Genomic DNA, 23,265 nt, shown 5'->3' on the forward strand with positions numbered 1-23,265 from the left:
CACAGGAAGGTATCTTCAAGGAAAGGATTAGGCACTGCTCAGGTAAAAATATAGCTTAACATTAACTTTCCTGAAAATGAAAGACACGCAAAATGTAATAAAAAGCAAACTGCTGACGCTGTCCAAATGTGTTCAGACTCTTACATTTCACATCATTGGCTCATCATATTGTAATGAATGATACGTAATTTATGTTATTTTAAGTTAAAGTCCAAGCGCTTTAGAAGATTAAGATTTGTAAACTTATATGCTTTTCTATTACACATGAGGTTTCATTTAATAATCATCCATATGAGTTGTGGAAATGCTCTAAAATAATTGTCTATAGCGGCTCTTGAAAGGAACATCATTATGTGGTGGAATGTAGGTGATTATGTAGATGCGTTATTTTCTAAAGAATCGCACACCGCTTCATTGGGAACACTTGCATACAGCTTGCTTTGAAATTCTGTTCGTATTTTATGGGCCTAATTTCACCCTTGTTTTGGTTAAGAACGTCTTATGATCTTCCCCACTTTTATAACCCGAGACCCCATTGTATGTAATTCAAAGTGAGAATAAATTAGCTGTAGTTTAGTATCTTCAAGGCGCTCCAGAGATATTTACCCGAGCTTACCCCATTCACTTACATATTCTAGTCAAGCACCGTCCGTCCACTTATTTCTCAAACATCACTCATAGATCTTTACATAAATGTGTCTTGGAACAGCATATATGTTATAGGTTGTTTAGCTGTGCTGCCACACACGTTTAAAGCATGTGCATTGTGTATTAATGGTGCTTGGTCACGGTTCCCATAGGTGCATTTGTTCAGTTCTTCTCAAAGTCAAGTCCAAGAGAAGGATAAATAACCGCAAGGAGTTTCTTTATAGTCCCATTATGACTTACTTCCAGGGGTCTGACACTCTGCAGTAGATTTTTATCATTCATGCGATGAAGGGTGTTATTAGGTCTGGATCTATTGTGTTTGTTTACGGGTGCCTGAGGCGGCTTGTGAACGTCTCCCTCAACCGAAGGAGTTCATTTGTTTACAGGTCGACTGAGGCTTTTGTGTACGAATATTAATATTCATATAGCCCCCCCACCGCCATCATTGCATGTGCCAGTTGATTCATGTGTTTTCATAGTCCATGAGGCCCCTCTTTTCAAATGCAAAGCAGGTTTTCATCAATAATGATCTGATGAGATCTCGTCAGTTTAAAATGTGCATCGTAGATGTTCTCTTAGCAATTGCAAAGGACCCTCAAGTACCACAGCGAGCGACACCCGTAACAAGACCTGTAAAAGGAAGATCTGATCAATTGCATCTGATATAAGCATAAATAATTTTAGATCTTGGGAAAAGATGACTTAGTAGCCCTTATCAAACTTTCAGTGGCGCATAAGATGTGCCGTCTGAATTATTTCTGATGCCAAGCCATCATCGGCAAGGGAAGATTGTGAATGAAAGTTTTATGGGAAAGAACTTGATCTGACTGGCAGCAGATATGACTGCATGGACTATAGAGTGACAGTGCCAAGCGTTCTTCTGCCCTGTGTCGGGGTTAGTGAGGGTAACTGAGCTTATAAAGACACACCATAGACTCCAGGTGTAAAGCTAGAGAACTCGATAACGTTTCCTCTCAAGCTGCCAGAGGTTTCTTCGTGTTCGTAAAACAATTTTAAACCTTAATTTAGCAATCTAACTGGAAGATTTTTCTATTGTAGCAGAACGTGTATGTCTTAATTTTTAATATTAGATTTGCAATTCTGCTTAAGGCACACAGAATTAGACTTACCCTAATGATATCTTTGATAAGCGCTGTGCTATTCGGATAATATGTTTCAGCTAATGTGCATGCCCGAGTGCCTAAGTAAAGGTAGTTTTCAAGCCATTTGTGAGTCAACATCGTTTAGTTTCTTCACTTTAGCATTCAGGGAAGAAATGGCATGTGTGCGCATCTTGATCTATGGTAATCTGTCTTTGTCTAAATGCACAGTGCTCTGTGTTTTAAAGCACTTGAGACAAGTGTGAGGTAACAGGAAGGTTGCGTACTGCCGCCAGCGCAGACTGATTCATCTGACCTGACACTTAGCTTGAGTCTTTTTAGCACAGTTGCAAACAGCTTTCTAAAAAGCTTTCCCTAATTAGATAAGCGCTACGCATGAGGTCAAATTAGATTTTTAGTTCTGTTATATTTAACTGTGTGCTTTAAGTTTTTTTATTAGTATAATTTGCACAGCGCATTTAAATTGCATTGCAGAGATGTGTTCTAATATTGATATTTGTGGCACTCAATCTGCTATATGTTTATCTCTGTAGTATAAACTCACTTGCTATACCCTGATTCTTAAACAATAATGTAGAATTTAATCATTTTGATTAACTGATAAAGCAAGAACAATAGCATGGTGTCTTATTTAAAGGTACAGTTCACCCAAAAATGCAAATTCCGTCACCATTTAGTCACCCTCAAGTTGTTCCAAACCTGTATAAATTATTTGTTCTGATGAACACAGAGAAATATATTTGGAAGAATGCTTGCAACCAAACAGTTCTTGGCCACCATTGACTACCATAGGAAAAATGACAAGAGTAGTCATAAGTGCCCCAGAACTGTTTGCTTTCCTACATTCTTTAAAATATCTGCTTTTTTGTTCAACAGAACAAAGAAATGTATAAAGCAATTTTTCCTACTATGGTAGTCAATGGTGGCCAAGAGCTGTTTGATTACAAGCATTCTTCCAAAAATCTTTCTCTGTGTTCATCAAAACAAATAATTTATACAGTGTCTGGAACAACTTGAGGGTGACTAAATGGTGACGGAATTTTCATTTTTGGGTGAACTGTACCTCTAACAAAGACGATTGGCTAAGTGTTACACTTAATGTATATATTTAGCTGATTAACAGTGATAACTTTGCAATTTATCATAACATTAAGTGCAAAGTTGTTTAGCCCACAGCTGTAGCTTGTCCTGGGCGCATGGGGCTGTCAGTTTTGAAAGAGCGAAGTTAGCTTGTGCCGTTCCCAGGCCGTGTCTGAAAGCAAATAAAGGTTCTTGTGATGCTTTGATGCCTGATTGGTGTGAATTGTTCCTTTTAATGAATATCTTCATTATCATTCTTGCTATCAAGGGGTAGAACAGAACAGAAGGAATTTGGCGGCCCTTGGCTGCTTCTCAAGAATATTGTAGGAACGCCCCGCAATCTTTTGTTTGTAAAGAAAGGGCTGATGTGGTGGGAATTAAATGTATTGGCCAATCAGTTCAACAACTAGTTTGTAAAGATTTTTATTATATGGAATACGGATGCCTATGCTTATAAACCCCCAGCTGTCCATTGCACACCTCTGTGTGGAAGGATGGTTGCGCACTACTCAGCCTGTGAAATGTGATCAGTGATATGGCTTAGCTACTCACTGTCTGCAGTCCTAATTAATACTTGATGTGATTGAAGGCGCTCAATTTGTCTGGAGTCTTATCTTGTCAACATGTTTGTATCAGCTTTTTTATAACATCTTGCAGACAGACGACAGATGAAATAAAACAATCAATTAAGCCTTCGAACCAACAATTATGTCTCATGTTGTCATGGAGATGTTTCTACACAAGTGAAGTGAGATGCATTGCTCACTCTTGTGGGTTCTAATTAAATGAATGCAATACTTCATGCTTCCTGTAATTTTCACAGTCGAAAAATTATTGAATGAAAATGTATCATAAGAGTTCCTGTCAACTCAGGAAAGCGTGTTTAGATGCTCTACAGTAAATTGCAATGTGTGAATCATAAGCAGCTTGTGTTTTTTAAAAACGTTTAATATTGGTAAAGCTGGTGTTCTCCAGTCCACCCCGCTGTCAAAAGAAGGATGCGGTTGTATGTAAGCGGACGTGAAGGCATGCATCTTTTCTTTGGCATTGTTTGGTCCAAGGAGGCTTCAATGAGGAGACTGGGAAGAGGGTAGAGACCAAAATGCTCCCACAGTTGATTTGCCCATTGTGGGGGAGGAACACTATTCCCATTGATGGTGTTGTTGGTGAAGCCCCCAAAAGCTGGAGAAAGGGGGCCCATTCAGTGCAATGGGTGACCCTGCACATCTATGGTAGATGGGTGTTAGTGCTTTTGTGGTGCACGGTGGGAACATTGTCCCCCTTCTGGTGATTTAATACCCCTGGTCTAAGGCATTTTTGCTGTCTCTCCTAAAATCTTTTGCCCTATGGCACAAGTCTGTTTCACAGAGTAAAATGTGAATTTATGTTTAAATGTGATTGTGATACCATACGTCTCTTCTTTTGATTGTGAAAAGATGAATTTAGCATCTAACGATCTGTGTTGGTCTTTGGTTAAGAATCATTTTTAAATAATCTTTTTCAATAGGACAGCAGAATATTTCAGGTTCTTCTCATTCATAGTTTTAGAAATAATCTTAGCAATGTCTCCAATTGGTCAGATTTGATTATCTAAGTGAGTCATCAAAAGTCAACGTTTATCTCCGATATAAATTTCTATGAAATAATTCAAAGGCCAAATCAGCTCATTTCTTACTATTTTTATTTTTCTTCAGTGATTTTGTGAGAAAGATCCAAGACACCTTTGGGCTTTTCCATCCCGTAAAGAAACATTCAGGGGGAAAAAACAGCGAGGAATCTGAGCATTGCAATAAATTGGCTTTACATTTCACAAATTATACATGCTGATATAAATCCACCACTGTCTAGATACTGAAGATTTACTCTCACCCCTCTCGCTGTTAGTGACAGTCCACTGAGACTCTGTAATCCTGTGTTTGCACACCTGATTTTTATCGCAACCTCTAAAAGCAACAGAGAAATCAATTTCTTTCAGCTCAACTCAATAAAACGACAGGTTATTATTTAGCTTCACAATTCTCTCTTTTATCCTCTGACTGACTGTCATTTACAGAACTGTAAGAACTGTGATATTGAATTTTGATAGGTAATTTGAAAAGGGCACAATAGACCAACGCATTTCCAAAACGTGGATGTGAATTGAATGCCTTTCTGAGTCAGAATGACATACCGTGTAAGCACTGGCTGTAAAATGAGATATTAATTGCCCTTTGCTTTTAGTCACTTATAAATACAGAATGAACAATAGCTCTCTGAATGCAAAAGACCACCAGAGTCTCTTATCAGACACGTTCAAGTATCGAATCTGTGGTTCAGGTATCTTATCGCTCTATACTGAGTGGATATTCCTCCTGGAGTCTCAATTCTATTCCAGATGTTTACTCCAATATGTCTTTTACTGTATGCCTTAAAGGGGAACTCTGACCAAAAATGAAAATTCTGCCATTAATTACTCACCCTCAAGTAGTTTAACATCCCTAGGACCTCCGTTTTCCCCCAGAACGCAAATTAAGGTAGTTTTGGAAGTTTTGGAAGCTTTCTGACTCCTCCATAGATTGCAACGCAACCAAACACACGAGCCACATGACAGTGCAGCCGGTGTCAGCATCGCTCGACGCCTGCGCGTTCTGACCACATAGGCTCTACATCAGAACACGCATGAGTCAAGCGATGCTGACACCGGAAGCACTGTCGTGTGGCTCTCGGGAACGCACGCTGGAAACTAACACTCAAATCAGGAAGTTTTTGAATATAGTCGTTAGTTTTGTTTGCGCCAAAAAAGTATCCTCGTCGCATTATAATAATTTATACTTAACCACCCTAGTCGCATGGACAATTTTACGATGATGATGTTAAATGACTTGAGGGTGGGTAATTAATGGCAGAATTTTCATTTTTGGTCAGAGTTCCCCTTTAATGAACTTATTGCCCTTCTGAGGAAGAAAGAATAGTGTTTTTAAAAGCCATGATAGAAGTGAGACACTTTTGACCTAATGTTGGTTTGATGTAAGCATACAAGGTGATGTGTGTCTTTAGCTGACTAGTTTTGATTGAAAATGTCATTTTGCACACATAGTACCTCAGCCAATACCAATCAGAATTGCAAGAAATGACTGTGAAATATGTTTCGAACACTCTAGCTCTCATTGGTCAGAGACAAATGGTCCCGTCCCCATGCTCACGTAATTGGTTAAAACATCAGTTTACCCCAAAATTTTGTCATCATTTACTCATGTCATGTACATACTTTATTGCTGACACTCTTGTGTGCTTTATTATGTGTTACATTTGGGCTTAATGTATTGACATTTATTATTAATTGTTAATTAATAATTTTTATGTTCCGTTTCGTTATATAGGTTTGGAATGAAATGAGTAAATAAATCATGACAACTTTTAAGTTTTGGGTGAACTGATTCTTCAGCCCGTGTCATTTATGCTGATCTGATTCAGATGCTCAAGCAAACAACAATAATATGATGGAACCACAGGCAACATTAATGTTGCGGGTGTTGCATTTTATGCCAACCATGCCCATTCTGTAGTGCTAATACCAAAACCTTTTCCTGGACTTGCCTATGCAGTGGGGTTGGTGGCTGTTTCTATAGTGATAAGAAATAGCTTTGTGTTGGGGCACAAAGGTCTGTCTGAAACACATCGACAGGCAGAACCTTGTTTGACAGTGATTAATGTCCAGTCCGAATCAACACAGAACATTCAGGGAACATCCATCCTGCTCTCATCAACGATCAGACAAGTTTGTTTATGTGGAGTTATGATTAATAATGATGCTTTAAATGTGGGGGAAATCCAGGGGCGCTTGCCTTGTGTTGATAATCTGTCAGCAAGGACAAAGACGAATAAATATGAAAACATTTTTAATTGATGCATTTCTAATTTGAGTTCTGGGCTTCTCAGTAAACATGGTTTGGCTGCGATGGGGCATGCATCTTCGATGGTAAACAAAACATGCTGTTTTTCTAATTAATCACAATAAATGGATGTGTTTGATTGACATACAGTACCTTTTTTTAACACAAAATTGATTTTTTAATTCTAAATTTAGAATATGACTAGCGGTTATGCATTATGGAAATGGCATGTTTTTACTTTCTGATGTAGGTTGAGCATCCATCTGTGATCTAATTGTGGACAAAGCAGATAGAAAAGCAATCTAAGAGGTGACCCTGTCCCCAGTGTAAGTCTGTGTCCTTGCAAGGTAATGGCTAATGTCAAGATCGGAATATTATCTTTGGGCTGGGATGGTTTTCTGCCAAACAGCTTTTCTAAATTCACTTGAAATAACCCATATAATGAGAATTTATGTGCATGAACATAGATGGATGCCTTTGTCCTTGGTTTACCATTAGTCAAGAGCCTTTACTGAAGTTCTGAGACAACAGCCTAATTTTCATTTGATCCATCTGATAATTCCTTCAGATTTCCCTGGACAGGTTTTCCTGCCATCCCAAGACATTCATGCCAATCCTCATTTTGCTTCCAAGAATTATGTTGCTATACTGTATGAAACATATTTATGCATATAAAAACATATTTATGCTCTAGATGACAATCAGACTTGTAAATAATATATTCTGATTTCATCATGGTTTAAAAAAAATTGTAAGCAGTACAAAGCGCATATTGCATGCAGTAAGCAGTACACTAGTGTTTCACTCTAATTGTGGCCAATGTTAAAATAAACAGGGCAAAAAGATAAGATAGATTCATGCGAAGGTAATTGGGGTGATCTGTACAGTTAAAAGGATAGTTCACACAAAAGTAAAAATTCTGTCATCATTTACTCACCCTCTTGTTATTTCAAACCTGTATGACTTTCTTTCTTATGCATAACACATGGAAAATATTTTGAGGAAAGTCGGTAACTGAACAGCGCGGGCACCCATTCACTTTTATTGTATGGACACAAAACCAATGCAAGTGAATGGGTGCTGATTAACAACGTTCTTCAAACTATCTTCTTTTGTGTTCTGCGGCAGAAAGAAAGTCATACAGGTTTGAAATAACAAAAGATTTTTATTTTTGGGTGAACTATCACTTTAATTTCTATACTGAATTTTAACACGCCCCCTTACCTCACTAAATGGCAACCTAATGTAAAACTTACAACAACTCACCATCCCTGACTTGAGGGAAGGTGGCAAACACGGCAACATATCCTTGGAAGGAAGTGCCACACAAACACACTTGTATGAATCAGGCTAGCAAAATGTTTGATGTTTTAAAGTAAATATGTCTCTTTGCAGACGTCCCCTTCTAACACTGGAGTGCTATGCTTTGGACAAGGGCCCCATTGAAAACTTCCTAAGAGGGGAGTTTTTAAAGTTTCAGAGGTTTTGAAGGGGGATACGGACCTGCATGCCAACACAAGTACAAAGGCCCGCATAGCGGTGGATAGAGAGAGAGAGAGAGCCCTGAGTGGATAACAGGTTCAGTCGATCGGTGAAACTAAGCAATAGGTCCCTGGAGTACGAACAATGTTCCAAAATAAGGAAAACAATCAATATAGTGGGTGTAAATAATGTATTGACCTTCACTTGCTTTTAAGTTTCTGTTTGTGATTAAAGCTGCAGCAAAACACATAAAAAGGATTCCATTTCCACTTTCTTGGTATGTTATAATTTTCTCTTTGAGATCTGATACTGTCTATCTGGAACGGCTGTATTTGCCAACAGGAGTGGCATGTTATTAAGATCACTAATAAACCGCTAGTCTCCAGCAGGTTAACACAAAAAGTCCCCCAGCTCTCTTTAACCTGGTATTTATGGGTAGTCTCTTAGTTACTTGAACTGAGGACTGTTCAAGAGACAATTATACCAATACTAGAAGATTTGCAGGTTTCAATATTAGTGGTTCTCAAGAGATAGATGAAATGTCTCTTAAAGTGATAGTTCACCCAACAACAATGGGCTGTACCCATTGACTTGCATTGGTTTTGTGTACATATAGAAGTGAATGGGTATCGCCATTGTTTGCTTAACAACATTCTTCAAAATATCTTCTTTTATGTTCTGCGGAAGAAAGTCATACAGGTTTGAAATGACAACAGGGTGAGTAAATGATGATAGACTTTTCATTTTTGGGTGAACTATACACTGTACAAAGCGGGTTTTGTTCAGCACGAACCGTGTTTTTTTTCTTGTCATGAATTTGTTTTTAATATATAGTTAAGGTTGTGTTCTTGGGTCTAATGTAGTGTACTTTTGGTTGGGAAAATTTTGTGCAACCTGCCCATGTTGTCATCTGCCTAATTTGGACAGTTTCTCCTTGCTTCTTATACGTTATGAAGTTGGTAAGGTTATTTTTTTGCTCTCCTAATTATGCACATTGAAAAATCCCCGTTGGTTTCCCTGCTGTCAGAACAGACCTGTGACACACATTTGGGCCGCGTCGCACCAGTTCAATACCAGTGAAATCAAATCCCTCCATTACTTTAACACCTTCATGGGAAATAAGCTTATGGTGTACCTCATCAGATTCTTTAACCCCACGGTGCCAGTTCCATTTCAGCTGGCCTAGGGGGGTCTGCTCAGCCCATAAACACACAGAGCGGACATATAGAGGTCTAGATCCAATGCAGAGCCCACATGAGCCAACTTCACATTCCCCCCACCGACCAACCCATCTTCCTCCAACTGTTAACAGTAAACTTGTCTTAGCGTCTCAGTTGGCATGGAGCCCGGCAGCCCTCAGCAGTTTACAATGTAGCGGCAGCCCATGCTTTGACTTTACAAAAGCGTGCTTCTATTTATTAGGCTTTGGAAAATGACAGAACTGCTGCCACTGTGCTGTGAATGGAATAAACAAGACATAAAATAGAAGCTTGTTAAGCGTAGACGGCCAATTTGTGCTGCCGTTATGCTGCGTTTAGTCTTTCCCCCCTCCCTCCTGGAAGGTGGTGTCAGTGAAAATAGAAGTAAATTGAATGCCAACGTCAGATATAGTTTTATTCTCACGTCTCACGCTGGGACATTTACAGCATCAACGTGAGCAAAATAGAGTCTGAATCTTGAATTGATGGGAAATCATTAACATTCCCTAAGGAACGCCTTTTATTTAATGAGATGGATAGATGGGGCTTTAAGAGAGAGATTTAATAACCAGAAACATAGCCGTAAATGACTCGCCGTTAAACCAGGTTGAGTGCTTTATAGAAACATTATCTTTATTGTGCCGAGAGTGTTAGTTAACAATCACAGGGCTTTATAGTGAAGTGTTGACGGCTAAATAAATTTTGTCAGAGATGTCTCTGCTGTAACATGATTTATTTTGCGTTTCCCTCTACTGTCCAAGCTGGTCAGTGCTGGTGGAGCAGTATAGCTGTGCTATTTGAAAAACAGAAAAAAACTGTTAACAATGCAAGACAAGCCTCCAGTCAGAACCTCTGAATGTGTTGCTTATCTATTTCACATCACTTCCGCTAATGAGTGTTAAACCAGACAGAGTCTTATCTGTAAGCGGGTGTATGTTTGATTCTCCATCAGTTATCTCTGCTCTTTAAGTCTGCCCCCTGAAGTCTTAATTATGACATTGACAGAGACGCTGCTCAGAATAATGGTGGATTCAGACAGTACGCGGCAGCCGCCTTTCTCTCTAGTTGAAGCGCTTTGTGCAGTCTAGACGGTGCTCGCATCGCGGTGTCGGGGCGGACGTTGCCATGATTACAACCAACAAGGTCCCACTTGTATTTGCTAAAAACGAAATAAAACAAATAAAATTCTGTGTTTTCGTCATTATTTGTTTAATTTCACTTACTGTCTTCAGTGATTTAATAAACATTTTTCGTTTGGGCCAACTAAGGTTGCTTAAATCGATTTGCCTGTGGAGCGTCATCACTTGCACGTGCTGATGTAAAGAATTTGTGGGAAATACGATTTTGTATCAGGTAACCCAAGTTAGGCTAACCTAAACAAGAAAGAAATGCTAAATCTTCTTATTTGTGTATAAGATTTTCGACGTATCGTACAGCTCTGGGAAGTCAATAACAGTTAAAACTATCTTTTCCTCCATCTTTTCAACGTTCGTCTACAAGATGAGTAAAATGTTCTATGATTGGCTGGTAATAATCTGTTCATTGATTGATTAAATCCGACGCGGCTGCCGCTCACATGAAGATAAAATATTTTTATCTTTAGCAGCGCCTGCCGCAAAGAGCCGTGCTCGTGGAAATGGCAGGATTTTGGGTGCACGAGCACCGCTTGCGGACCGCCTCCGGTCCGCCAATGAAACCGCCCGCGTTTTGCCGCTTACCGCATGTTTCCCATTGAAAATGAACTGAACAAATGCGACTGCCGCGTACCGTGTGAATGGCCCATCACCCCATCCAGCCAACCGCCCGCCCGTCACAGTGCTACTTAGAGCGCCTGAGTACAAACAATGGTGTTCACGCTGCCAAAGGTCACGGTAACATGTAGCTGTGAGGGCACATGAGCCATCCACGCCTGTCAATATGACAGAGATCCCATGCAATTGAATCATACATGTACTTCAACTATCTTGCTGTGCAAAACAATGGGCTTTATTGTGTCTATTTAATGAGTAGATCGCATCAATACCTCTTGAAGTATTGATGTTGAGAATTAATGTTTTAATTAGTAAAGAAACTTAGCATAAGCAACATTCCTTGTCATGTTTACCTGTTTGTTTATTTATTGCAACCAAGAGTATCGTAATTGTCAATTGTCAGTTGAATTGCATAAATTAAGAGCAGGCAATTGCATAGCAAAAGCAAATGGCTAAATCGTATAAATTTGTACGATGTAAATCATACAAAAATGTATGAATATAAGAAAAAGCAACACAGAAGCCCTAACCCTAACCGTCATTGGCTCGAAAGCAAATCGTACTAAAACATATGAATAATATCATACAAATTCATACGAATTATCCACCCTACCAAATAGTAGGAATTCTCGTGAGATTGTGTTGTTGTATCATTAAATGGATAGTTTACCCAAAAATTTTAATTCTGTCTTACTCAAGTTTTTCCAAACTGTATACATTTCTTTGTTCTGATGAACACAGAGAAAGATATTTGGAAGAATGTTAGCAACTAAAATGTCTGGGGCATCATTGAATACCATTGTAGAAAAAAATACTGTATAATGTTTTTTGAAAATGAGATATTTTGAAGAATTTAGAAAAACACCTTGGACTACCATTTTGATTTTTTCTATGGTGCCCCAGAAATCTCAGTTGCTAACATTTTTCTTAATATCGTTCTTTGGGTTTAACAGAACAAAGAAATGTATATAGCTTTGAAACAACGTAAGGCTAAGTAATTCAGGACAGAATTATAATATTTTGAATGCCTTGATAAGTCACATTCATAAACGATAACCAGATGAAAGACTAACACGTTCGCATTAAATTGGCAAACCAGAAGTGCATGAGTTTATGCCCTGATGCTTTGACAAAAGATAGTTAGGTCTCCCATTCAGGGGTTATTTGTTTTCTGTAATGATCTCATTAAAGCGAGAGGTTTACGCTGAATTGTTAATTACCCCGTTGTCCAGGAGGAGAGGGAGCGCTGTGGCTTTGTGATTCATCTGACTGGCAGTAATTACTCACAGGATTGGCACTTCATCCATTGACTTTAATTCTGTTTCATTACAGAGAAGTTACAGTGTTCATTAGTTTCAGAACTCCTAACAATGAGATGAGATGAGACAAGTTCTTTGTCATACACTGAAACAGGTGAAGTTTTGATTGCACCAAGCGTTGAGTGCTCGGCTGGGATCTCTGCTTTTGATCTTGCTCAAGGTTGATGTTGCGTGAGTTGTTCACAGACAGAAGTTTGATACTAAAATTCAGAACTTTTATTAAGACATTTAGGCCCGGTTTCACAGACAAGGCTTAGCTTAAGCCAAGACTATGCCTTAGTTAAATTAGGATATTTGTTGATTTCATTAAAATGCCTTAGATAAAAATATTACTGGTGTGCATATTGAGACAAAACAATGGCAATTACATATTTATATATACATTATGTCAGGGCAATTTATTTTCAGTTAAGACAGCTCACTAGTCTTAAGCCTTGTCTGTGAAAACCGGGCATTAGAATGCTTGGCATAGCTCAGGCTATTCCAGTTCAACTTACTGTAAAATTCAGTTTTTGCATGCTTCTTCATGCGATCTCATATTACTTTTCAAAATTCAGCAGTTATATCTTAAGTTCTTCAGTCACATATGTCACTTTTTTTTCCCTATGATATATATAAATATGTCTTAAAATATTTGTTTTTGTGTTATTTAATTTTAAAGGAATATATTTGAAGGGTTTATTTGCAAAAACAGATACAGTTTTAAAAAATGTTCAAAAAGTATTTTGAGCAAAACGGTTTTTATTGTGTTGTAGCGGTTTTAGCTAACGTTATTATATTGATGAGCAAAGCTCACCAAATATGGTTCTCCACCAGATCTTTCAAGATCATATCCATAAAATGAGTTATTTAAAACATCAATTTCAGTCAAGGAATTAGTTTAGTTTAGTTTAGTGATCAAATATACATATTTTACGGTCTCTGATTATATAAAGCATAACAATACTTGTATGCATTCGTCCAGCAAATGCCTCAATGATATTATATACTTTACATTATCTCATGGCCATAAGTAACATGACTTTACCAAACAGGATTTAGAGCAAAGGTAGCGTAAATCGAAAACACAGTAGAAGGGACCAAGTTTGTGAGCCTGAATACAGAAAACCCATCACAAACGAATATATATGGTTGTTTATTAAACTCTACTCTACATGATAACAAAAACAATGACGATCGCATAACACACACAAATTACATGAAACATGAAATGCGCTAGGAAGCAGAGAGAGAGAGAGAGAGAGAGAGAGAGAGAGAGAGAGAGCATGGGAATGGCAGCGATTTCTGAACACCAATAAAAATCATCTTTAACAAAGAGGCACAGACTTAACGCAGCTATTCTATAAATAGAAACAGATACTTGCAAGCTCTGTGCTGGACCGATATCTGTATGCATGTGCAGAGATGGAATTGTTCAAAAGGTTTCAGAAAGGCAGTCCTACAGAAGGTTTCGGGCCTCGTGGTCGGCCGGCATGGCTTAACCACGTGGCAGTAGAAGTCCATTGTTCCATCCCTTTCCCCGGGGGGAAGGGCAGTCTCCGAAGAGACCGAAGTAAGGGACGAAGCCGGAAGAGAAGAGAGGATGACAAGACAAGAGAAGGTTTTCAGAGCAGGCTCGATATTTAACCTCATGAGAGAGCATGCCCACCTGAGTTTGAATCGACCAATCAGAGTTGAGCAGGGAAGAGGTTCTTTGTCCACTCAACAGCTAATTTGCATCTTTATGACCTCCTGGCAACTTTACAAAATATCATTCCCAATTATAACATAATGAAAAGAAAGTGTTCTATGGTCACACAGTATATAAGGAGGAATTGTAAAGACAAACATTTAGATATCAAAAATGGACAGGTTTGAATTGCAACAAGTCATGATTCATTCAGATGGAACGCATACAAACAAAGCCTGAATTAAACTTGTATATCTAACTGTGACAGACTATTTAAAATGGCACGAGCGCCAACACACAACCTAGATAGTTAGATGTATGTATAGAAAAGGACAGTTTAATCACATAAGTTCCTATTGTCAGGGACATTTCTCTGGTTAGCCTCAGATGTTAAGTTAGAGATGAGACAGAGACTTCTCACCAATGCTTTGAAGCATAGGGGTTGTAAATATCCAACAGAGAGACAAAACGTTATCAAAACTCTAAAACCAGACCCCTGGAGCCAGGTTTTTGCTATGGTCTTTTGATGATGATAGCAAAAGAAACCAGGACAAAAGGGAGTGGGAGTTGATGGCTCTTCTTTCAATGACTCCGACCATTTGGCTTATGCTAGATTCTCTACAGTGTTATCATGTTTTTATTTTGTTTTTGTGTGTTAGTTAGCTGTATTTTTTGAGTTATTATTACTTAATCAAAATTAACTGCAGTTTGATTGATGTTACTTGGAATGCACAATAAAAAAACATGATTTTTGAACATTTTAGAAACTGAGTTATCTATTTTTGCAAATGAACTCTTAATTTCTAAACAGGTTGTGTGCGATTATGTCTTAAATATGAGGGACAACACAAGGTTTAGTTAAAAGTAGACATGCACCGATACTAAATTTGTCCAATCGCTACCGATAGCTGATTTTTCCGAGTGGTATCTGCCGATACCGATTACGAAGATTAAACTAATATTTCTTAACTTTCTGAATGTTATTAATTCATATAATGACTACTAATATTGAACATCAAACTGGTGATGTTTCCTAACATTTTATATATACAGAGCACAAATTCATTGCATTTTCCTGTCCGCTTTTGATTGATGGGATTTATCGGCTTTGATGATTATCAACCGATACCAATTATTGGCTGATGTATTGGTGCATCTCTAGTTAAAAGTAACACAAAACATACTGTGGTTAACTAGACACAGAGATGTGTCCAGTTAAGGACAGGTTGTGTTGTTTTTAACATTACAGTTTTAAGTGAATGTTTGCCCTATTAGAGTGGGTTTACCTGAAATTGTTAATGGCATAATAATATGCAGCAATGCTGAAACGTCATTCAGACAATGACACATTATTTTCTGTGAACAGTTGTATAGGAAACACTGTGGAAATATGCGCATGAAAATTAGTAGACTCATCATATTTCTATGGACATACTGTATGTACGCAGTCTCACTACATAACTCAAAAAACAAAGCTTAATATACAGTTCTGCTTCTGAATATCACGTTTACCTGCTACAAACTGCCTGAAGCAAAACTCTGAGCATCTTTTAATGATTTAATGCCACTAATATGGCAAACATTATAAATCCATTAGCTCATCCTCAGAAGCACTCAGCGCTACCTTAAGTAAAACAGCCAGCCTGCATTTTTGAGAACATTTTGAGTAGCAAGCATTTAAGGATGCTGCTAAACTTATGCCTAGCTTGAGTTTGCATCAACCTGTTGCTAAGTTTCTCATGCTGGGCGATGTAATATATTATTTTACGTCGAGTATGTTGTTGACAGTGACTATCTTGTCTAACATGTTATTGGCAGACAGAATTGAGGTTGTGTTGTGCCACTCCAGACGTCTCGCGTTCATTCAGTGCTGGATGTTATTAGATCCACTGTGGGAGATGTACTAACCGCAGCTGTGGTCACACAGTCAACAGCACAGGAGGTCCTCTCTCACATTCGACGACGGTGCCTTTCACTGGCAGCCTTTTGTGTGTGTTTTGCATGCCCAGCCCCCTGCTGACTACATGGAATTGATATAGACACTGACTTCTTTCGCGTTACAGGCACTTTTTGCTCACATCTCTTTGTTTTGTAAATGACCCATATCTGTGTTTTATTTCTTTCCCTCAATGTTTGCACTGAGGCTGTTTCTAGAGACATTTGGTAACTATGCGTAGGATTGTGCATCCGAGTTGGCATGTTTTAGTTTTACATGAAGCACTTCTGTTTCTTTTTGTATTCTTGCTGCAATAGGTTGCAAGGAGCGACTTTAGCCAGAAAACTCTTGCTGAAGCCACGTAATCAGTCTGTCACGGTCACAGCCAAATTAAAACTTTGAGATCAAACCCCATACCTGTCTCACCTCTTCCCTTCCCACACACAGCAGGATTCTGAATCTCCCCAGACTCCCTTAATCACAGGCCCTGGGGGATCTTGTCAGAGCCTGTTAGTAAATGTTTATCCCACAGCGAACACCTGGCTGATCGCAGAATACACCCCCACGGTACACAGCTATCGCTCACCAGCCCCCCATCTACCCTGAGCGCCAACATGCTTAGATGCGAGCCACATCCTAGTCCTGCCACTATGCAAGATGTCGCACCAAACACTGTGATTAGCATAAGCCTCATTCAGTTGCACATTTAATGAAACGTATTCCAGGGCTGTTAGAAAGCATCGAAGCTTTGAATAGTCACCTTAAACTTGAAATGATTACCCTTAGAGACCCTTGAACAATGTTATAATGTATCATTAAGTACAATTACTTATATGGATTTCTAATGATCTGACACAGGGACTCTTTAATGGCGTTCCATAGGAAATCTTTAATTAAATGTGCACATTTTGAGATGCAGTCCAATTTATTGCAGTTCGTATTCAGCATGCACCCCCGATTCAAGTCGCTATGCTGGTTGTGTATGCATTACAGACATGAAAAGTATATAGAGCAGGAAGTAGCTGTGTAGTTGAGAGTTGTAAATCACAGTGTCTTCTAAGGGCATTTTAAAAATTGGGTACCACCTGTTGAAGCTATGGTTTCTAAGTCCTGAAACGTGTGTCTCTGTTTCAATGACCTTTTAAAGCAGGAGCTCTCAGCGGTTGTTCATTGATTTATTGAACATGGCTTTGGTGCTCGAGTCAGTCAGATCATACGAGCAGCGGTTCATTGAAGGGCTTCATTATTTACTCTTTAATTACTTTGGCCCAGTGGCCTTTTCTCTGTCTCTCTGCTTTGCACTATACAATGCCAGACTAACCTTTGCTAGATCCTCTTAGGACAGAAAAAGAGCAAAGCCCGGCACCCGGTTGGCAGAGGCTTATGGAATGTGTCTGCTTTTCCTAATCATAATTAACTTCTGAACAAAACTGCTTTGCTCTTATCAGTATCAGCGCTTGTTTTGCAAGTCGCGAGATGCTGTTGCCGCACTTCGAAATGCAACATTATATTCACTGTTTTTTTTTTTGATACTTTGAGCTCAAGAAAAAGTTGACATTTATTCTTTTACACACTTTGTTTATAATCTGGGATTATGAGGTGAAGTTGGCTAAGAAATATAAATGTTTAAAACTAAGATTTTAATGTGGTGTACCTGTAATTATCATATTTCAAAGTTATTAATACTTTGCATCATAGCATAGGGTCAAGAATAGAGAAACCCAACCGCTGGGCTTGTTTTAACCCTTTTGACAACTAGGGTTGGGCGATGACATCGCCCTGTGGCGTTATAAAGTGAAGCGTGTCTGGCACGAGCTGCGCAGAGACACATCTTCTTTATACAGCGCGAGCTGGGCAGCTATAAATTCAGGCGTGTGTCATCTGTACAGCGCGAGCTTCACAGTTATAAAGGGAGGCCTGATTGTATTGTAATGTTATATTCAATAAAAAGAGTTATAAATTGAAGCGCATCATTTTTATACAACGCAAGCTGCCCAGACACTCATCTTCTTTATACAACGCTGGCAGCGCAGATACGCGTCTTCTTAATACAGTTATAAAATCAAGACGGTCTGAGCAAACTGCGCGTCCTCTTTATACAGCGCAGTCTCCACAAAGTCAGGCCAGTCTGATCTGTACAGCGTGAGGTTTTATGCACATTAGCTTTGTTCATATTTGTTGACAATGCGATTTGCAGCCCGCAGCACAGAGCAGCGTGAGACACATGACGAATGTGAAATCACAGTGACAGTAGTTTGAGGAGTGATCAAAGCATTATGGTCAGTTAATGAGAGGGACCTGCTTGTGCCATCCCAGCATGTCACAAGGTCACTTTACCTCAAAGGTGGAAGAAACTTTCATTCAAACACCAGAATCTATAGAAAGCTTTAAAAATACACACTTTATATAATGCTGAAATGTTTATCGTTGGGTCAGAAAGGGATGAACTGCTGTGTTAAATTAACACAGAAAATGTTTGTATTTGACCAAACATAGGTTGAGTGATCGTACGCTGGGTTGAAAACCCCCAGCATTTTTAGAGCGCATGTACAGTACAATACAAAACAATACATTACAGATCCTACACAATTGCTGCTACTGTCCTATATGGACATTTGGTATAGCCTTGTTATATACTCTCCTGTTTGTGTTATTCTCATTTGCAGTGGATAAAAGCATCTGCTAAATGAGTAAATGTAAACGTATACATAAACTAAACACTTAATGTTTAATTGGAATAGGTGATGTCTATCATTTAGCCCAGAGTGCCAGCAAATGTAACTAATTCATTTGGGTGCCAAGGATGGAGGCGGATGATGCTTCCATTAGCTGGTTTAAATATAAATGTTTCATGAACTGTTGTCTGGTCACTTTAAATTAGTGAACACTGAACTCTTAAGGGGATTTTCGATGAGACGGTTCCTATCCCAGTTTACTATGTTGGAAACAAACTATAAGTAAGCTATTTGTAGGCCAATTTCACGAAAAGTGTCTCTGGTGTTTTTAAAACATTGCTCTGTTTGTTTGAGTCGTCTGGCATGTCACAGTCTGGCTCATCTAATAGCTGTTTTTTTGGAAGTGGAAGATGGGAGTGGGATGTACTATGGGCGGGGATTGTTTGGTACACCTGTATGAGAACATTCAAGATTTGTATTATCTGGAATGGAATTTCAATAAATTCATGTGCTGTAGGTTTAGTTTTTAATCCAATACATGCATGTATACAGTAATTAGTGAAAATTCACATAATTTTGTTAATTTGTTGAATTAGATTTCTCTGTTGTGCAATTGTAATTTGTTTTTAAATTGCAAAAAAGTAGTGGCCAGTTCAATTCAAATTCTCAATTCTCATTGAAACGGACCCAAGCCCTTCATTCAAAATCATTCCTAACCCTGTTTTTAAAATGCAATCCAGGGTTTCTATACAAGGGTTTATTTATAAGTGTAGAGACTAACAAATAGCACATTCTCTTACTCTACAGAATAAAATACTGATGTTTCTCTTCTGATTTTCTCTTTAAAGGTTACAAAAGGATTGTTGTGTGTCTACCGTAGCCCTGAAGTCTTAAGAATGGCCTGCTCGTGATGCCTGTGTAAGTCGTTTTCTCCTTTTTCACAATGTGCAGGACATCATTATCCAAAAAGCTCCTCACTTTAAAACTGAAGTTTTGAAGACTGTAGTCAATCGAAATACATTTAAATTTGTGGCATGTTATTTATGTATGCTGAAGAGAACTCTTGTTAAAGTGGCTAAGTTTTTCAATTCGTAAAGATTAGGACCTTTAAAAAGCACCATAAACATAGATAGATCATAGTCATGTCTGATTTTTTTAAGGTCTGCTATTTGAACCATTCACAGAAGCTTGTGTTCAGCCATTCATTGAAAAATGACATGTCAATGTCATTGATGACACAAATGGCATTGATTCTTGCACATGTGTCTTCAGAAGACTTGGAATATCGCACACAAGTCATATAGTCATATATTAATGATTCCTTTTTGGTGTTTGTTTTTGTCCTTTTGGACTTCCACTGCAGTTATATGGCAAAAGTTTTGTAATGATTCTTCAGAAATGTCTGTTTTTGTGTTTCACTGAAAAGTAAAGAAAATAACAGGAATAATGAGCGTTTTCAAGTTTGGATAAAGTTTTCAATTTTCTTTGCCAAGAATTCGAGTCAAAGTGAAATTCTCCAGTTTTCATCGAGAATCTGCTTGAGGTTTCACGCTTTCTCTTTCCTGTTCTTTTTTGGCTTTTGTTTTTGTCACCCCCCTCACACTCCTCTCTCTGTTTCCCCGTCTCTATGACCGTGGACAAAGTCACGGAGCCTTTCAAGTCAAATCTCTTTATTCTGTGTTAGAAATTGAGTGTTCTGAAGCGTTCTGGCGGATAAAAAAGGGTTGAAACTTTTATTGCAGCCATTTATGGAGCGGCGCAGCCTGGGGTTCTTTTCCCGTCCTCAAAGGAAACCGTAGAAAGGCCTGACATATTTAATTGGCTATTTGTAAGTTAATTAAAGCTTGTATGTTGATGTGTTTGACAAATCACAAGAGCTTTTTCACATCCATTTAATCCTCTGACAATTTTCCCACTTTGGTATAAAATAAAACATTTTGAAGAAACTCTGAATTTGTTTTCTGAAGATGCACATTTCTTCGGTTGTTGTCATGGCGAGGGTAGATGTCATTTTGACAGCTTGTTTTTACGTAATTAAAGTGCATCACGAGCACAGTTCACTTTATATTTTGCAAGAAAATGAAGCCTGTTTGTTGGATTATTAACATTTGCATTATGCCATGTTTTTGTGACAATTTCCCCAATTTCCATTAACAAAATGTGTTCTGACGTTTTGATTTGAAATGACTTATTTAGGAAATGACTATAATGAAATATTTACATCAGCTCAAATTAAAGGCAGTACAGCAAATACTACCCTTATGTGCTGACTGTGCTAGTACATAATAGTAATGCAAAAAATCGTTACGACTAGACTTCATTTTATGTAGTGTGATGTTTTTTTTAATTTCAGGGTAAATTTATAACCCGAACATCCTCTTGAGAGGTTTTGTAAGAATCACCCTGCGTTTTCTGAGTTGTCTTAACTTTGCAGAGGATGTAGATAATGAATTACCAAGCACCTGGAACCACTAACTCTCCTCTCCCACTTTCCCCATTCTCTGTCTCTGTCCCCAAACATCTTCTAGATACAGAATCGCACCCCACTTACTCCTTATTTTTTACTCTACATTGCACCATCCCTAAAAGTTTTTTCCACCAGTGACCTAATCCAGCTAAATTACATCATTTCTGCAGCTGTAGAATTCGTTTTCATTCACCGATACGCTTTTCTGGGAAGAAGCTCCTTTTTTGTATGTTGCTGGTCTTCTGTGCCCTTTCAGTGCGGCCAGGAGCTGCGGCGTTGTTTTAATTTTTACCCACCGTTGTTTGCAGACATTCGGTTCGGGATGACAATGAGCCGGAAGAAAACAAGCCTTTTACGATATGAATGGAGTAGGCACTAGAATGGGACTCGTGATCTGTAAGCTAGCTTTTAAAGGTCCGTTTCCCCCTCGGACGAATTAAAGACGTGCCATTATGCTTGGCAAATTACTACGCAGCCTTTGTGGTCCAGCCATGGTGCATTAGTGTGCCTTAAGATGGTCTAGCTGTGCCCATTCACCTAACAAAGAAATGGTCCCTCTGGCAGATCCTTGGCTGGTCTCACAGAGGAGCTATTCACACCGGGCTGAGGGGGCCGTGCGGTAGAGAGCTCGGCCACAAGGCAGCACGGACAAACTTTTACTAAAGTAATGCTTCAAGAACAGCCATTTCCACAAATGCAAACCAATTACGGTGTTCGATTTGACAAGTTGCTGGGCAAAGAAACGGTACAATTCGTGTAGAATTAAAACCCTTTACAGAACTGGCCATGCTTGTGATGTTGTCAGTGTTTGTGGACGGAAAGAGGTGGAGTTGCTTGTTTTGGATTTGGGAATTTAGAGGTGGGGTAATATGGTAGCTGGGCCGAATTAAAAATGGGAGGAGTTCAGTGCTTCCCATTGGATTTTTGCCGAACGTTGTTTTGCTGTAAGAATGATACAGGATTTTGGGACTGTGGCAATTAATCAAACTCATGTGCTCCGTTCCAAAACCTAGTAGGCAACGTAATTATGCCGCCTTCATAGAAAGCTTGTTTTGGCCAAATATAGTTGCATACAGCCATCACAGAGAATCACGATGCATTAGACCTTATATCACAAAATAAACGTACATATAGGAAATATCTTTAGGGCAAGCCAAAGTGAGAAAAATCTGAAAAAAAAATAAATAGAGAAAAGGGTTGTTTAAATTGATAAGTGTATTACTGCAATAGTGGGATTATTATCAATCAATCAATCCTGAATGTTTTGATGTAATGATGTTTACCGTCAACAAAGTTTTTAAGTACCAGCAAATTGGCTTTACAAGTCATTTCAACTTAATGCACAGTAAGTTAATGTTAAGTTAATGTAACTTACCAAAACAAGTTAAAATTGCTTAACTAGTTTGAAGACACTAAAAAAAGATAAAATATTAAGTTGAAATGACTTGTAAAGCTAATTTGCTTTTTAAAACTTAACAACACTAAAGACTTTAAGCTGTCTTGTATGACATGTTGTCATATTGCTCTGAAATATACCGAAAGCCCTTTGTGAGGAATCCAACAGGAGGAATTGGCTATATGAAAGGTGTTTTTTTCGTTCTCCAAGATTGTTTTCTCCTTTATTGAGTTCAGGTTCCTCTCTTGCCGTAAATTAGTAAGAGGGAGTGATGATGGCGGCGAGAGCCTATAAATTGTGTATTGCTCTCGGGGTCATTAAGCCGCATGGTCCGGGCCTGCTGGATCTTTTATCATCCGCTTTGGATCAGCAGCCGTAAAATAGAGGCTAACTTTGTGTGTTTATTTCCCCATAACAAAAGATTAGCTGTCCACAGCTCAAGAGTTCAGCTAATGCTCGCCGGGACTGGAGCGGTCGCGGCAACATAAATCCACTGCCCAATTTTTGTTTCTTTCTCATTGCTTGCACCATTTCTGTCCTTCTCCGATTGTCTATGTCTCTCTCTCTCTCTCTGCTTCTGTCTCTCCGTTATGTTTTGTCTCTATCTATCTTAATTAACTTGACTGCTTTTATTGTGTGAGGATCACTAT

At 38.6% G+C, this 23,265-nt stretch overlaps 1 protein-coding gene across 4 annotated transcripts in view; it reads left to right on the top strand.

Moving 5' to 3' along the window:
* The window catches only part of sema5ba (sema domain, seven thrombospondin repeats (type 1 and type 1-like), transmembrane domain (TM) and short cytoplasmic domain, (semaphorin) 5Ba), a 121,803-nt gene that overhangs the window by 1,815 nt on the left and 96,723 nt on the right, over window positions 1–23,265 (top strand). For all 4 annotated transcript variants that reach the window (XM_057335646.1, XM_057335648.1, XM_057335649.1 and 1 more), the window contains exon 2: window positions 19,601–19,670. The gene's annotated coding sequence lies outside the window, so the exon portion shown is untranslated. The remainder of the gene's footprint in view (window positions 1–19,600; window positions 19,671–23,265) is intronic.

The sequence above is a fragment of the Triplophysa rosa genome, linkage group LG6 (genome assembly GCF_024868665.1).
Source record: "Triplophysa rosa linkage group LG6, Trosa_1v2, whole genome shotgun sequence".
NCBI lineage: Eukaryota > Metazoa > Chordata > Actinopteri > Cypriniformes > Nemacheilidae > Triplophysa > Triplophysa rosa.